Source organism: Aptenodytes patagonicus, chromosome 9 (assembly GCF_965638725.1).
Source record: "Aptenodytes patagonicus chromosome 9, bAptPat1.pri.cur, whole genome shotgun sequence".
Taxonomy (NCBI): Eukaryota; Metazoa; Chordata; class Aves; order Sphenisciformes; family Spheniscidae; genus Aptenodytes; species Aptenodytes patagonicus.
In genome coordinates, this window is record NC_134957.1 from 21,028,110 (window position 1) to 21,046,339 (window position 18,230).

General features: G+C 44.5%; 1 protein-coding gene across 1 annotated transcript in view; it reads left to right on the forward strand.

Annotated features, from left to right (window-relative positions):
* The first annotated feature begins 1,802 nt into the window (after positions 1-1,802).
* PAK3 (p21 (RAC1) activated kinase 3) overlaps positions 1,803-18,230 on the forward strand; it is a 149,644-nt gene continuing 133,216 nt past the window's right edge. The window contains exon 1 of the mRNA XM_076347397.1: positions 1,803-1,893. The gene's annotated coding sequence lies outside the window, so the exon portion shown is untranslated. The remainder of the gene's footprint in view (positions 1,894-18,230) is intronic.

Below are 18,230 nucleotides of genomic sequence, written 5' to 3' on the forward strand. Positions count from 1 at the left end.
TTACTCCTGTAGTAGAGTTTAGAAGAGCCTTTTCCAACCCATCTACCTCCAGCACCCACATGCCTCTAAACAATTATCAGGAGTTTCAGTTGCTGTGTGTTCAGGCCTGCCCAGGCTAGCCTTAATCTTTCTGATCTGGGCAGTGTGCGCATTGTAAACATGGTGGCATGGATCTTACCAAGCTTGCCAGGGGCTGTGGAGACATTTTTAGGTTGATGCCACCAAATCCTCATTACTAGTGGCATCCCTGTAAGCTGGAATCCAGTCAGCTCAGCTATGCCTGTTACGTGCCGACTTCACGCTTGCCTCCTGCCTATGGATAGGTTGTGGTCCACGTGCTCAGCTCTCTTTCACTGGCTTTTCTCTTGCCTTTTCTGCAACAGGTCATCGGAGCACCCCAGTGTGCTGTGTGACAGGGGATCTCTAGAGTAGCTACGACTTTGGGGAGGGACAGGGTTTCACTGCCTCATCTCTACTCCTGTGCTTCTTGGCTGGGGGACATGTTCTGCAAGTCTGTTTCAACATGATGACACATGCTGAATTAAGAAATTAACATTTGCCTTAGTTAGCTGGATGTTCATTTGGTGTCTCTCTCACTCTCTGCTCCTCAGTCTAGGCATGAGGCCAGCTGCAGTATTTAGATCCGAGCCCTCTCTGTTCTATACTGTGGAAGATGCTACACATTTATAAAGCACAAATCCCCACAGTGCCCGAGAGCCAGTTACCTTTTAGAAACAGAGCAGCTCTGCAGCAGCGTAAGGCAGAAGACTGATTTGAAACAAAAACACTGACGGTGATTTAGGTCCCTGAACAAACCCCCCGACGTTCCGCCGTGCCGGGTACCCAGCGGCTCCCGCCGAAGCCAGCGGACAACGCGTAACTTGCACCGGTGCTTGTCGGGTCCTTGGTAACAATCAGAGCTCAGCTGGCCATTAGCAGTAGTGCCCCCGTACCACAGGATGTCACTAAGGAGCTAGTAGATACTCTTGTATTTAACTGCATTTTACAGCTTTTCCTCTTGTGCTACCAGCCGTAATTGCCTGCCATTGAAGCAACCGCTGCCAACCCTGCCACCTCGTGCCTTCAGAGGGCTCTCCCCAGGCATGCGGGGCCACCGAGCTCACCGGACGCACCCGCCCCCCTCTGCAAGCGCTTCTTCGGGTGCCAGCCGCCCTCCTGCACCCGAGCTACGCGGGTCCCGCTGCTGCGCACCCTCCGCACGCCCCATCCCCGCGCAGGCAGTGCGGGCGCTGCCCTGTCGAGCCCTCCGCATGAAGGCGTGCGGGCTCCCGGCACCGGGCTCCACCAGCCGAGCGCTGGCAGATTTCCCCCTCAGTGGGGTGAAGAAAATGATTTCCCCCCCTTTTTTGCCTCCAAAGCAACCTCTGCCTTTCGGGAACGGCACCGCCTCCCCATCCCGCCTGGGGGCCAAGGGAGCGGGAGCGGGGCAGCCCGGGACGTCGCTGCCGCCCGGGGGCTGCGGGCAGCCGGGACCCGGGAGCGGCCGGGCCGTGGGGGCCGCGTACGCGCCCCGCCGGCCCCAGGCCACCCGGCCGCCGCCAGGCTGCATCCAGCCCCGCAGCATCGCGGAAGGAGGAGGGGGGCGAAAACGGGTTTCACTTCCGCCTGGTTGCAGGAACCACAAGCCCCCAGAATATATTAGAATAATAATAATAGAAAGGTTCCCCCCCACCACCCCTTTTTTGTCCCCCCCCCCTGAAAAGAGGGGGTGGAGGGAGGAGAGGGAGAAAAAATAAAAGAGGCTCCCGGCAGGCAGATCAATGTGGAGCTGGTGAGGCTCCGCGACCGGCCCGCCAGCATCCCGCCGGCAGCCGCGGCCGCGGCCGGGAGGACGAGCGCACCCTCCCCAGCGCGGAAGAGGCCAGAGAGAAGGTCTGTCCTTTGCTTTTTTACCTTGCGTGCCCAGGCATAGCTCTGTCCTGGGTGGAAAGGCAGGCTCCTTGCAACCTGCTTCCCTAGCCGACAGCCAGCCAGCCGCAGCAACAAAGCCCAGCCAGGGGGTCCATGTGGGGCTGCAGGTTGGAAGGGACTGGGGAGAGCCCCTGAGCTATTTGTCAGCTCCCCAGTTCTCCTTGATAGTTTCCAAATCTGTGCCTTCAAACCCCCCCAAACCCTCTTTCTTGTTCTGGGGGATCTGGTTAGTGAGAGGCTCCAGGGAGGTGTTGTCTGTATGGAAAACGTTCCTGCATGTGCCTGGTGGTGCTGGTTGGGCCTGGCTGCTGTGGGGAGGATCAGCATGCTGCGCTGCTGGCTGTCTCTGGCTGGAAGGCACAGGGAGCCTGGCAGGGTGCAGGAAGGGAGGGTGCGAGGCCAAGGGGTCTGCAGGCTCCTCGTGGTGAGCCACCGGGGAGCCGAGCTGCTTGCCCTCTCGGCCAAGTTGAGTTCATTCCCATGCCAGATGTACCTTAAGTGATTTCTCCTTCCAATATCTTAAGATCAGTTACTTTTGACAGATTAAACACTTCCCAACTTTTGCCTTGTCGTTATTTTTAATCTGAAGGCTCAGTGGGATGGTCTTGACTGTCTTTGCATGAGTCACTTCCAGGCTCATAGGAAGAGAATAATTGGAATGGGCTCCCTTTGAAGCCAATCGCAGCCTAAAACTCCTCGTGTTGCCAGTGACGTAATCCATCTGCCTGTCTAACCATTCCTGGGTTAGATCTGATGCCCTACTTTAAGGGAACACCATCAAGCTGGCCGAGCAGTTTAAGAGATTGGTAATGGTGAACAGAATATTAGAAATGGAGATGAGCACTGTGAACTTCTGCTGAAACAAGATGGAAGGTTAAATTAGCCCCCTCCCCTCCCCTTTGCCCTTGTTACTGTCACTTGGGTGCAGCATTTAGGTTTTCTCTTTTGGCAGACTCTGGGCACACTCTGTCCAACAGAGATAGTGAGCGCTGAGATCATGTAAAAACTTTGTTGGAGCAAGGTCACTAACACTGAGAAAGATCCCAGCAGGGACGACTTACTGGCTGCTGAAACACGTACCATCTTTTTCGCTTTTTTTTAAGAAGTAACTGCTCTAACTAAGTATTGCACCCCCACTTGTAAATAGTTTTCTTCACAAAGGTGAAACTTGTGGTCTGTATGTCCTCAAGTAATTCTCATTTGAGTGAGAATTATCAGGATCATACAAAAACTCAGCTTAGGATAAGTATATTTTAACTGAGAGAATAAATGCATTGGCTGCTGTGATCTCCAGTATACGTTTTAAAAGATAGAGAGCCTGATGAGCTGAATGGGTAGGGCTATTCCAATAGCTCGTACACTGAAGGTAGCTTCTTAACTAGGGATCATAAATGTGCTGATTCTGTTTATATTTATCTTAATTTGCCTTTTTAAATTTATGTTTGATGTCTAAGAGAGCTGAACACCTTGAATGCCAGAGTGCTTTGATGCCTCAAACCTGTATATTGGTAGCTGAGCCTTGTACTTTGGAAGTCTTGCCAGAAGCCTGCTCAATTTAATGTTACTTAGATGTATAGCAAGGTGTAAGGGAAGGGATTTGCTTAAGGCCACTGAAAGATTGTGGAAAAGACCCTGGCCTGTCACTGCCATGTGTCTGCACTTCCTCTTCCCGTTCCTTTCCTCTTGCCCCTTTTTGGCCAGCCACAAGTGTGATAGCTAGAGTTGTTTAGGAGTTACTTGCCCTCCTTTCTTAACCTTTTACAGAAACTACGGTCACAAGAGGGAAGAGAAAGTGCAAGTTGTTCAGTCTACATAGACTTACAGAAATGAAAGTATGGCACAGAAGAAGTAAGAAGCAGTGAGATAATGCAGACTGAGAGCTGTTTTGTGAAAAAAGAAAAAACAACTATTCCATCTGTGCTCTTGCTCATTTCCTTCCATGAAGTCTGAAGGTGTGTTGAAAACAATTCAAAAGTTCATATTCTGGAGCATGTGAATTAGGCTCCTGACTTGTATCTGAGAGAGCGAAGTGGTCCCACAGTTACAGCCTTGGCTAGCATGCAGCTGGTGCGCGAGAGTCTGACGGTGTAGTTAGTTGCAAAGAGTTTTAATAATGGGCTATAGAGCACAGTTATCCTTTTGCTTGTGAAAGTGCAGAGAAAGGGAAATAATTTTCTTTCATTCTGCTTCCCTTCGAATAACTTCTTCTGAGGTCCCTTCTGCCTGTGATGCGACTAGAATTTGTGGTGGAGACAGGACGTAACTATCGCTTCTTGGTTGGCTGGAGAGGAAAGCCCTGCTTTAACCTAGTTAGGTGGTTATGTAGATCTGCTGCTGTAACAGGGTTAACAGCTGCGATAGCATGGTTAAGTCTAACTCAACTCTGTACCATTTGTGTAACCTGAGTCTTGCGAAGGTGATCATCACTTCAGAGTCAGTTACACTCAACTGTGAGCCTGGGGCTTATACCATGTAAACATTTGCCTTAGGACAGAGAAGGCTGCACGATAGGTAGGAGTAAAAGTAGTAAAATCTTAGCTTTGGATTATATTGTTCATTGCAAAGATGTCAAAATAAGTGAGAGGTGCTTTACCTGCTAATGAAATACAGTCCTGTAGGTAAAAGCACAGCATAGTGCTGAACAGTATAGTACAGGTAGACCCATTCCTCTGCCGTGAGGCAGCAGTGATCCAGAGTCTATTGGGAAGTGTGAATCTTTCTGCATCTGCTTTCTGATGTAGACGTCTGAATTACGGAGATTTCATCTTGGTCTTTAAAAATTACGGTAACAACCCTGTTCCACCTCCCCCAAAACCTCTACCAGCAGCAGCAATGTTACTTGAATGGTATTGTATGGATTTCTCTTCTAAACTGGGTTTAGTCTACAGAAGCCAATGAAATCTGAATATTTATCTGCATTAGCAGCGCGGCATTAAATTCAAAATCCTTAGCTGCCATAAATATTTATTCGTATCTTAGCTGGCTTCAAACTGCATCTCTGGCCGATTGCCATTCCTGAAGGTTATTTTCACAGAGGTTTTGGACTGGACGCTCACACACTGATACACCTCCAGATTTCATGTTCCCTGATATTTCTAAACAGATTGTCAGTAGTTGGCAAAACAACTACATGAAAACAGACAGTCAGTGAAGAAAGTATGGGCCCAAAAATACCTTTGGGCATCAATAGATACCACTTTAAATCATCAGATCATAACTATTCTAGTATATATAAGTACTCCCAGTCTCTCACAGTGCTCTCTAAGATTAAGCGAGTGCTTTAAAATTGTCCTCCTAGTTGAAGCCTTAGCCCTTCAGATAGAATGAGGTGCATTTCGAGATCCTGTAGGATTTTTTCTTCTGATTTTTCTCCCCAGTAATCTTTCTTCCAGCACATCACATTCTAGAAGGTTTCACTATGGAACCAGTTGTTTGTAGTCACAGGGTCCTGGTCTGTTGAGCACAGGAGGATATGTGTAGTATCTCCCTGAACCCATGGAGACCGTGGTGGATGAAGTGTTCATAGAGTGCACTGGAGAAGGTTTCTGAGTGTAAAGCTCTCCCGTGCGGATGCTGACCATTGTGGGTATTTTGTGGGTATTTTGTGGGTAGTGCTATTATTCATCTTAGCTGAGCACCGGCAGTCTGCCTACATTCTTGATCAGTGCAGAGGGTCAGCTTAAGTATTATAAACATGTATTAATATTTACTAAGGCCCTATGGTATGGTCCCAAATATCCCCAGGAAAAATCATAGAATAATTTAGGATGGAAGTGACTTGTGGAGGTTATCTTGTCCAACCTGCTGCTCGAAGCAGGGCCAATTTATAGCAGGTTTCTCAGGACTTGGTTCAGTTAAATTAACAATATCTCCAAAAATGGAGATCCCACAGCCTCTCTGATGCCATTTCAGTGTTTGACCATCCTCATGAAAATAAGTAATATCTAATCAGAATTCCCCATGTTTCAGTTCCCCATGTCTGTTACCTTTCACTGTATATCTCTTGGAAGAGTCTAGCTCCATCTTTTCTATACCTTCTTGTTAGATACAGATATATAGATACATACATATATAGATATATAGAGAGAGTGAGGCTAGAAGAGATGTGAAAGGGGCCTTTTTATAGATGCTGCTGGTTGCAGGCAGCCTTACAGTTTTTTCTATATTCTGATTTTTTTCTCTAACTAGACCTTGTTGAGGCAGGCTTTTGGAGCCAGTGGTAGTAGTACAAGAGCATATGTAGTGCGCTGTAAGATCTTCATGTGGTTTGCTCTGATGTGAAGTTAAGATTGGCACAGCTATAGCCTTGCAGTGAACCTATCTAGTGATATCACAAGGTCTCTTAAATCCTGCCTTCGAATCCAGCATTATGTGACAGACTGAGGACTGTGTTAAAGGACTGGATTAAGTGTTGAATTAATGTGTCTTCTTCCACCTGTGGGGTTTTCTGTGACCCTCTTGCAGTTTCAAGTGCTTGAAACCCGTTTGTTGGCGTGTTTTTCCCCTAAGGGATTAATTTGATTTTGGAGCGGATCCATCCTGTAATGTTTGTATGGCGTAAGACATTTCCTTCCCTGATACTGCACTGTCCGAGTGTGCCCCAAGCAAAGTCACAGACCCAAAGTCAGAGTCAGCAGTTTCCCAAACTTCAAACCTTGGGTACTATTAACTGGCAGCATTTTCTGCAAGGCGACTTGTGACCGTGAGCATCAAACACCGCAGAAGTGATATCTTTCTGTGGGAAAGGGAGAGGTATGGATCACCTGCTCTGGCCTCACATCACTAGCGCCTCGTGAACAAGAGCTTTGGAACATGTGTCAGCTAAAGGAGAGTAGAGATGAAACCATGTAGAAGATAAAACCTCCTTTGTAGGTGAAATAATGGATACTGTCCCCTCCTAAATGCCGTGTTTGTGAGTGCTGAAGTTGACAAGTTTAGACTTAATTTTCCCCATCCCTCCCATCTCCTGGACCACTGCTCCTTTGCTGGAATGTTGTTCTTAGATTGTATGGAGTTCGTTAATGAAATCCTTTCCGATAGGCTCAAGCAGGTTAACGCACTTTGACCTACACGTGATGATGTATTAAACATCAGTTAAACACTGATTGAATTTTCAGTAATAGTTTCTGTTCTAGTCCTTAATGGCTAATTTATGCAGAGGTTAGCAGAGAGCAATAATCAAACAGTGTATCTTACATAATAAGACAGAGGATCAGCTGGAAAAACTGACCTGCTGTCTGGCAATTGGTATGAACTTGTTATTTTTGTGGAAGCATAAGAACTGCCGTATTAGAGTAGGTCTGAAGGTCACCTACTCTGCTGTTCTAGCCTGATATGACTCGTCCCGGGTGGCCCAGGGGACAGTGTAAAGACCATACCATAGGAACTTGCGGGCTAGTCCATTTCCCCACATTGTAGCTCATTTTTTGCCTTCAGAGGTCAGCATGTAGTTTAATATGTTTTCCAGAAGTTTATCATTAGAAATTTAAGAACGCTTTCCAGCAGCAGTGATATCGAATCCTAAAATAGGCTGCCTAGGGAGGCTGCAGCATCTCCACTGCTGAAGATTTTTGGGAGTAGGAAAGCAAGTATTGCTGAGGACGTAAGTATTCAAGTGGGGGACTCGGGTCTGCGCTGTCAGCTGAGAGCTTCCATTTCCCACACACGTGGTAAGTCCTGCATGCCTGCAGGACAACCTCTCTTCCTTGCCCATCTCCCAGCTCTTGCCATCAAAAACATCGCTTTCATCCCATCTGTGGGTGCAGGTACAACACAGGGCTGATCAGGCAAAGCTGAGGCTGGGGCACTGCAGCCTTTCTGCCAGGTTAAGCAGATCTGAGCAGCACTGGTACAGGAAGGGTTAGCGTGGAGATGTCCTGGGTGCCAACTTGCTAGGATTCTTTGGTGGACTGTATTTGTATGCATTTCTAATCCCTTTTTGAATCTTGTTAGGTCCTTGGTCTGGCTGACTGCCTGCTTGATGAGTTCTAGGTTTTAGTTATCTATGGTGCAGGCAGAAAACGTGTCTTAATTGCTTTAATCTGCCCACCTCATAGTGGAAGCTATGGTTCTGTAGCCTGATGAAGCACTGATATAAGGGCGTCTTTCATGGTGATATTGGCAAACAAAGAGAAGCTAAGCAAAACATGGGAGAGGTTACCATTTCCCTCTTCCAGGATACTGAGGTAGTTACACAAATACATTAAAATATGAGATAGACCAGTGGGAAAAGATACGCGTAGAAAACCCAATCATAATTCCATTGAACTCAATAGGAGTTTTTGCCCTTATCTTCAGTTTTGCTCCACACCTAACCTTTAATGTATCTCATCAATCTTTCCATTGCACAAGGGCCTCATCAAAGTTTGATTAGCTCTTTTAAGGAAAACAGTTTATTGCTGAGAAACAATAAATCAAATCCTTCAGGTTAAATTAAAAGTCAGGAGGAGCCCAAAACCAAACAAGGCAGTAAGATTGCTGACCTCTGGAAGAAGCCCTGGAAAGGCTGTTACTGAAACAACCTTCTCTGCACATCCGCGCGAGCTCCTGCAGCAGGGGCTTCCAGACCGGTTTGGTCACTCTGTCGAATACACGTTGGCAGGACAAACTTCTCCAAGAAAGAGCATTGTAAATACGGGAAGATATCAATTTAGTGCTGAGATCACAGGACTATAATCAGCTGATTTGCGTTCTGTCCCTGACTCTCCCATTGCCTTGCTGTGAGAGGCTGGATTGTTCAGTTAACCTCCCTGCACTTTGCCTGTTCCAGATAGAAAATTATTTTTATTTATCTCTTTGAGATCTTTGTAAAAAGGATGCTAAGTTTCATCCCCACTCTTTGCAAAGACAGCTAGAGGCAAATAATATAAAAGCTCCGTAACTGCAGCACATTTTGGCCTGACAGATCTTTAACTGCCATTTCGCTGGAACTCCTTAATAGTTGCAAGGACTGAAATGGCATATCCTCCTCTTTCATATTCAGAAAGACACTTCAGGCAATTGCCTGCCCAGCCGGTTGATCACCACAGAGTGCACTGGGAGAGCACATGCCCACGGCAGATGACATGAGGTTTTGTCGCAGTGTGGGATTTCATTTCTGCCATACCACCCGCAAATCATGGCAACCGTGTGACAAAAGGGACAGAAGCCTTATGCCCGTTCTCTAGGGTTTTCCCATAGGGTCAAAGAAACTGTCCATTTTTATTTTCAGGCTATTGCTTATATTATTAATTAGTGAAGGGGGGAGATAAAAAGGTCACTTGGTTTTGCTCCTCTTTAATTTTTATTGGGGGAAAAATTATACCTTTAAGAACTTGTTTATTTTAAGATTTTGCCTCTGCTAACAGCTAACAACATTCACCACTGAGCTCCTCAGCTGTGGCTGGAGTATCTTTGGCTCTGAGCCTGCACAGGAAGAATAAGGGAATAATAAGCTGAAGGGCTGTTTTTAGGGGATTTTTGCCTATTGTTTGTTTTCTTCATGATGTGTTTGGTGCTTGTTTCCATGAGAAAACTCTAGGTAACCACAGAACTGAGGAAATACTAGTGTCTTGGGAACTGAGGAGTGGAAGATGAGAAATCTGAGGGAGAGGAGATTTGCAGGCAAGAAACTGTTTATGTTTTTACAGAATATTCAGCACTTGCCTGCAGTGCTTTAGCTACAGTGTATTTTTTTTCTGTAGACCACCCCAACTTGGCTGCTTAGCAGAAGCTGAGAAGAATAAATTAGGTCTTAGAGATCATTTTAAAATAATACTTTTATGGCCATCATCCCAACTCTATGGCTATAAATATCCAGCACAAATGCAGCGTAATATCTTTATGTAGTGTTTTACTGTAACGTTTGTACTTGTCTTCTTCCCTTCTCTCATTCTCACTCTGTGATGAGTGTGAGAAGTCTTAGCACTGACAGGAGGGGATGACACTTCCCCTCCAGCAAGTGTTACCACCTCTCTGCATCTGCTCGCCTTCTGGAACCACTTACAAGGAGACACCTGCAACAGTGGAAAGTTCTTTCCCCAAAGGTAGTGTCAAGAAACACTGCTAGATTTACATTTTCTCTCCGTTAAACAATGCTGAGTATTGAGCAGTGGGTCTTTTCAGTGGGCTGTGTTCCAGTGGCACGGTTGCAAATTCTCATTTGATATAATTTTTAGAATTTCCATCCCCAGAAGTATCTGATTGGAAGGAAGTTGAGTGAAAATTGAAATTCTTGAAGCTCAACAGTTCTGGAAAATAAGCCCTAAGCAACTCCGCTTGAGATTACATAGGGAACCAGCTTTCAGTCCCTGTCCCTGGTGTCTTTTCATATTTCATCTGCCAATCACAAAATCCTCAGTCTTCCTCTGAACTCCTCATCCAAGAAAGGACACTCATAATTCAGTGGAGTCCAGTGATCTTGTGACCCAAAACATCCTCCAGTTTATGCAAAAACTTTCCCCAATTCCAAAATGTTTCCAGAGAACTCATCATTTTCAAGCAGTGCATTTAGAAGGAAATGTACCGAGCAGGATACAGAAATAGTTATTTGCTTTCACTGCCCAGATACAGCTTCTTGAATTTTCCAGTCAAGCTCAAGAACTGTTGGTATTTATTCAAGTAAGATGATGAGATGACTTATTTTCAGTTGGCACTTAGTACGTTGGCTTTAGGGAATGAAAACTGTGTTACATGAGAAACAAGAACAGCAGCATCAACAAAAGATTTTCGTCTGTTCCTTGTGCCAGTTTGTGTTGTGTGTAAATCTGTAATTCTCAGCTGCCTCACCATCACCCATGTCTGGAATCTGGGGTGTGCCTGTGGTGTGGAGTGACTTGCCTTTGCTAGCTCTTTGTCAGGCTTGTTTCAGAGAACAGCTTAGGAAACTAAGGGCTTGTTTAGCCTGCCGAGATCCATTCTAGTGAATCCATGGCACTGTCATCCCTAGATTTTTGCACTTTTGACTTGGAATGAGGTTAACCTTCTATTTGAAACCCTGCAGATTTTTAATACCAGCCTTTGCTTCAGAAGTTCCCATCATTGGGGATCTCAAGGGGGATCCAAGCAGGTGAAGCCATGATTGCAATTTTCTGGAATAAGTGCAGTGATAAGGAAGAGGAACACGGGCACATGATATCTGTGTGGATTGGTTTAGCTCCTCTTTTTAATCCCTTGGGTTTGGGAGTGGAAATAACAACCCTTTTTTTTCTTCCTATTTCTTGGAGGAAAAAAAAAAAGAAATGAGCTCTGCCCTTCTGTGCCTTTCTTGCAGAGAGCTTGTGAGGTAGTAGGCAATCTCTCAATTAATGCGCTTCCTGTTTTTTGGTACGCTGACTACTTCTTGTAGGTTTTCCTAGATTTGATTTGACTGATACGTGTGATGAGTGGAGTTGAGAAATTCTCTTGATGGTTAATAACCAGCCAGGAAACAAACTCGGCTTAGCATCCCTGTCCAAGGGGCACAAAGTGTGAACTACAAAAGGACTGCAAAGCCATATTTTCAGAGATCAGAGATCAGAAATTAATTATTAATTAATTAATTCAGAAATCTGAATTAACTCAGCCAAGAAGACAGACATCTAAACACACAAAGCTCTGTTCATTATTAATATTAAGATACCAAACACACAGTCTGTGAAACACCTTATTTAAAGTGGAACTTACCTATGTTTACTAGAAAGGGCAAAATATCTCATGAGAGATTGCATATGATATCCTAAGCCTCAATCTTCTCGATCGAACTTCTCTCTGGAGAGTCCAGGCCTTGGCTGCTTTTTACTTAACTCTGAGGCTGAAATTAGGAATGGGGTGAAGTTTTGCCTCTTTTGAGATCAGGACAGTCTTATTTTTGAATCCAGGTAAGCATGTAGATTTCAAGCTATTTTTAAAGAATTTGAGGCACAGCTTCCAGTTTTCTGTTTGGAATTTGTTCTGGTTCTCAGTGAGAGAGTTGAGTTGGATATCAATGGATATACCATTTGTGCTTACAAGCAATTACAGCTGCAATTGATTGCACACAAAATTAGAAGCAATTTAAGAAATAAAAAGTCTAATTTTAAGCACTCTAAGTCATTTGTCCGGAAGTGTTTTCATGCATATTAACAAGGACTGTTCATCTCCTTTTGTTGTGTGTCCAAAGTTTGAATAAGGTGCTTATGGAGTGCAAGTCATTACAAAGGAGATGGGTTTCTTTATTGCTTGACTTGCTTGTGAAATACATTTTATGTAATGAAGCACTAATTACCTAAATCAGAAAACCAAAACAATGCTGTTGTCTCATTTGGTGGGAGGCAGAGATTGTGTGGGCAACTGAAAGCTTGCTTAAAGGCAATCTGTGACCCACTCCATACTATTCTTATGCTAATGTGAGAATGGGTATCCTGGGCACCATCTGCTGTCCCTGAGGTCCTGGCCTTGGGCATTCAAAATTGGTTTTCTTTATTAATGCTAGGCCATCCAGAACAGCAGCGGTGCATTTGTTATAGTCTATGAAATCAGAAGTTCCAACTGTAAGCGTACAGAGATAATTGTTACTTTTAATAATACACTCAAACCTGATAGCAACCACTTTTTCCAACCTTTTAGGCAAAGATGCCATCTTTCAAGCTGTAGTTACCTTCAGCAAATCCAACGAAGGCCTCTCTGGCTTTTCAGGGAGATGGGTTTTACTTCCTTGGAAGGTCATTTCATTATATACAGGATGGATTTATTGGCTGGCTCTGTGTTTTAACTTTTGTAAATGCCCCCTAGAGAAACAGAGGAGTGGCTTGATATAAATCAAAATTAATAAATAGGACATACGATGTGATTATTTTTAGAAGGGCTAAAGGGATGAGGTATCAAATATCCTCAACTAGTCTAATTAAGCCAGTTGAGGTTTAAAGGACACCAGGCATCAGTTTTACCTAAGCTTAATGGCAGAACAAATGGCTACAATCTCAGTTCTAAGTATCTTCATAGAGTCTCCTCTAATGATGATTCTGTTTGTGCTTATTAGCTATATAGTTCTTTTGGTGTCCATGGCTCTAATTAGAAAGCAATTCCTCCTTCTGTTCAACCATCTGAATACTTATATTGCTCATTATCAAGTACCCGTGAGATACAAGTCAGGATAGTTCAACTGGTAGCCAGCAAGCTAGGTCCATCTGACCTGCTGCCTTGGGTCTATGGTCTCGAAAAAGGCAGAGCACGTGAAGCTCAGAAACTGCGTGTCTCCTACTTCATCCTTGTCGGCGGTGCGGGGCAGCTCCTGAGCTGACACCCAGTCTCCAGCCTTCTGTAGAAAATAGCATCTTGGCTTCCATTTCACAGGTGAGTAAAGTGAGGCATGGCTAATACTGTGCCTTGGGTCCCCAGGCCTGAATCAGTGCTGGGAGCGTTAAGGCTGTGCCAGATTCAGCCCCAGACTGCTCACAGTGGGAGTATAAAGGGACCTGAAGATGTTAGGAGTGTGGGGAAAAAGTGAGGCGATGGTAAAGCGATGTGACAGGCAGTGGTCTCAGCTGATGTCAAGCTTTTTGTGGTGTCCTGCTGAAAGAGCATTTTATGGCGGAATGGGAAAGGAACAGGTTGCCCAAAGGCTGCTGGGAGATCCAGTGAGAGTGTAATTTTGGGTTTGTGAGTCTGACTCTCCTGATCTCTCCATTTCAACATGATGTGTGTGCAGAATTTTTTTACGGTGACCTCTGTAATGAAAAAAATTAGCCAATGAACCAATCATCTCCAGTTACCTAAATAAGCAACATACAGCCAACAGGGAGAACAACTCCCAGGAGCTGCTTTTGTCTCCTCCCTTGCCTCCAGAGCTTTCTGTTGTTTCTTTCAGTTATGGGTGAAGAAGACAAGCACTCCAGGGCCAGGGAAAATGAGAGTTAATTACACTGTGGAAGGGGATTGTTGCACAATGCTCGTTCTTTCCCATCCCTGTCTCAAGCGCCTGAGAGTACAACAGAGTGAACAGAGGCATTCTTCATTACCATCCTTTGCTTATTCTGGAAGCATTGGACATACAAAGCTGGACTTCTTTCCCTTAAATGAAGACAATGAGGAGAAGGCTTCTCTTTGGTCTCAGCATTCATGTAAGTTGTGGCAAGGTCAAATGAAATTCAGCAGCGGTGGATCTAATATTACATATATATTTTAGAAAAGAGAGTAATATTTAGACAGCAATGCGTATGCACTCCTTAAAGTTCTGGATGAATCAATACTTCAAAAAATCTACAAAACAGTAGTTTTTTGCTTTGGTCTCCTTACTGCAAAAACTAGAAGGAAGTCCCTGAGACATGCATAGGGGAGAAAATATTTGTATCTGGAGGACTAAGTTGAACAGTGGGATATGAAAGATTGTTCTAGAAATCACTCTAGGTAATATTCACCCTTGGATCCATCTCCCTCACTTTCTGGGAGTGTCACTCCTGCATTTGGCACATGGAAAAGAGTCCTAGTTTAAGAAACTCTGTCTTAACGGAGTGCTGGTGTAAAACAGAGGTGAAGAAAAGACAGATGTGGCATTCTACAAAATAACGAGGGGGAAGATGACAAGAATGTCCCCTTTGGCTCTTGTCAGCTGGGGTGCTGAACTTGTACTGAGATCTGAGTACATAAGACACGCTTACAGATTGCTGATCACTCTTAAATTTCTCAGCGATGGAGAATGATCAACTTCTTGTAAAGTAGGGCACTTACTGACAGGGGATACATTGTCAGGCTGTTAGCAGGGGCTGCCACTCCTCTGTTGTATTGTCAGCTGCCCAAACTGAAGTTGTTCAGCATGTAGGTGCACCTGCTTATGAATGTGGCCCTATAGACGCATATGCAGAGCTAGTGCAAGCACTGAACCAGGTATTAGAGGTTCAAGGTCCCTCATCGGTCAGGGCAATTTCATCTCACATCAGGGACTAGTATTTGAATCTGTCACATCTCAGCTCAGTACAATAATCACTGGGTTTGCATGTCCTGATTGGAAAGACTCCCATTTAAATGTGGATGATGCTTCAGAATGATTCTGCTACAGTAAAACACTGGAATAGGTTTGTTTTCAACTCATTGTAGAAGGCACCAGAATACTGAAACCTCAAAAAGTGCCATGAAGCAAAATAGTTGTCTTCTTATCAGATCTTGTATGCACTCACACACAGGTGGGACTGAAGAGTATCTGCAGGGGGTGTTTATATAAAAGCACAGCAGAGAGGACTTAAAGAAATGCTTATTATCATCTAGGATGCAGGTCTTCTTCAGTGCTTGACCAAAAAATTCTGCTCTGCCTGCACCTTGCTGATGCTTGTACACACAGATAATTATAGCAGTGCATGGTGTGAAATAGTAAACCATTCAAGTTAAGTTCTGGTGTTCCTAATTTGTTCTTCTCTTGCCAGATACTATACTGACAGGGTTGATTGAACACTTTTGAAATACGTTTTTAGTTTCTTCCCTTGAAATAACATGTGCCACTCCATTGGAAGACAATTGACAGTAACAACTAGGTTCTGATGAGTGAGGGAAATCAGAAACGGCCAGAAGTGACTATTGTTAGAAATTAAGAGTTGGTCACATGTCAGTGCTGTGTTCCTTACATTTTTCATTGTTGGCTGGATAGGAAATAGAGTCCTGTTAGCATGCTGGTGCTTACATGAGGCGTAGGGTTATCTGTCAAAATCTATTGAGGTGCTTTGAAAAGTTGTGAAATAACATTTCTGCAAAGGATGCAGAAGGTCTTGGAGAGTCTGCAAGGGTGCTAGACAACCTTTCAAGCCTTTATCACAGCGTGGCAGTCTCCATCTTCAAGAAGGCCACGCTTATACATGTACACAAACAACAGCAAGGGAAAGTTTGTGTTCAAAGAAATTAAAAAGAAATTGTGAAGAGAGATATATTCAGAGATGGCAGGACTGCAATGGGCAAGTCTTGGTTCTTCTGTGCAAGACTCTCTCGAGTGACAGCTTTAGTTAGGGATAGTGTAATTATTTGCTTTTGGAATGCGTAATATTGTTTCCTTCAAGCTGAGTTAACTTAACTTACTGCCACAGCATATTTCATTTCCCTTGTCAGCAGCGACTGGATGTCTTCTGTTCTCCTCGTTATGGGAAGGACAGTTGGGAAGGCCAGAGGACACAGATGGCTCTCAGAGACACTGGATGCTGACAGTGGCTCAGCTTTGGTCTTGATTATCTTTGTGTCTCTGACTTGATCTAAACTGAGCGAGGTACTTGGTTCCTAGGTAGGTATTTTAAGATGCTGAGATATCAGTGTTACACAAGTACTTTGGAAAACAGACCTTCTCTCCTTCTCCCTAAACATGGTGACATTTGCTGCTGCTTGGTGCAATGACCCAGCTGGGGATCAAAGCCTCATGGTTAACCAGGGACTGGCACTAGGAAGTTAGAACTTGTTCTTGCACCCATTTTCAGACTTAACATACAGTTAGATGTGGTGGATGGGCTCTGGAAGCAGTGGGAGTACCTCCCCCCCTACCTTGCGAAACCAGGAGAGGGCTGAGCAAAAGTGCTTCTAATAGAGTACCTGAGCTGAGCGTACCTGGTCATGTTGGGATGACTGGGATGACTGTTGGCTGGAAAACAAGAGCTACAGTACGTTCTCCCCAGTCACCAGCTTCTCCTTTCCCAGAATTCTTGTGACTCACTTTCTACCTGCAGATTAAAACATCTTTAAACCTTAAAAAACATCTTGTGGCATGATTTACATCCTTCCATTCGTGCACAGTCATGGTTCTTTTCTAAGCAGAAAGATAAAAAGTTTTAGCAGAAGACAGGGGAGGAAGAAAGCTGAATAAAACAATGATAGCAAAGGAGACGGGAAGAGCAAGACTGCTGTTTTCCTCCTGCTGGTTCTGTTCATCTCCTGGTGCTGCTGGGACACCTTCCACTTACAGGCCCATACTACATGCGCTCAGCAAGAACTCTTTCTCAGCTCTGTGTGTGTACGAGGCAACTGATTTGCAAGGCCTAATTTAAACTGGTAGATCAAAATGCTTGCAGCTCTGCATATGCTTCCTCAGGAGAAAGGAATGTTTTCTCATTCCTGTCTTACTTCATATTTCACAGCTGCAGTTTGTCTTGTTTTCCCCCTGCCTAAGGCCCAGCAAGTGCTGCAATGCACAAAGATTTAAAGGATTATTTATTTTAGGGCATTGATGCCTCCTTTGAAAAGCTATGTATGTTTAGTTTGTTTTACCAGGGACTCTTATTAGAGCAGCATGGGGAGTTTGCAGGGAGAAAAGGGAGGCGGTAAGTATGCACATCTCTTCCAAAAATGTGTTATATAAAGATAGGCCTCTCAAATGAGGCCTCTCAAATCTTAAGCAGGATGGATTGTGATGATCTTTGCTCCTACATTCATTTTCCTTTCGCAGTGGCTGTACATCCCACTTTCTCCACCTTAGTGTAACTCCATCTCTGATTGCACTGATAGCTGAATGTCCTTAAGTTATCCAACACGGGTGAAAGTGATAGGAAAATTAACTTCCATTAACTTCAGTAGGAACATGATTAGTCCCTAGATGCACCATCTCCAGCCAAAACTAATTCTGGTTATAGTGTAAACAGCTACCAAGTCAAGTCCTGATCCCTGGCCTATGGTCCTCTGCATCATTATGGCAATGGTATGTTTGTTGCTGCTCTACTTCTAAGAAAACTTCTTGGAAAAGGAGGTAGACTTATACCTTGGAAGAATAACTTGGAAACAGCCATGATGGCTCTTGCAAGCTTTCAGCCTGGTAACATGTTGAGTGTCTCAGACATCTTGTATTCCAGGGTGACCTAGCAGCACCGAGTCTTATAGTTTGGTCAGGCTACTGCTGAGCAGTGCCATCTTACAGATGTTGATAAGCTGCCAGCAAGAGTGCAAGGACATGGCTTGCCCCGTTAAATCGAGGTGTCGCTTTTGAATCATAAGGGAGGAGATGGAAGTGTGACCTTCCTGCCGGCTTGAGCTCTTGAGAGGATGGACTCTTGTTTCATGCCAAGCTTTTATTTGATTATTTCCACTAATAGGTGCGTCATCTTGCCATTCCCCTTCTCCCAGAAAAGAATTCAACAGCGGAACTCAAAGAATGTGACAAGGCTGAAATGTATAAATATATGTTAAAAACTCCCTCTCTCTATAGAATCATTTGCATTTTTTAATTCAAGGGGGAACTTGAAAGTCCATCCATAGTGTGCCACTTATCAGCCTCTCTGATGTCTGGTAGGCTTTTATCAGCTTAGGGCTAGTTTGTCCTGCTGTACAGGGGAGTGCTGGAAGAGTAGGTTGGTTTAGACATGCTGGTGTAATGTGATATATACAATTAATGTGTTGCTCCCTCA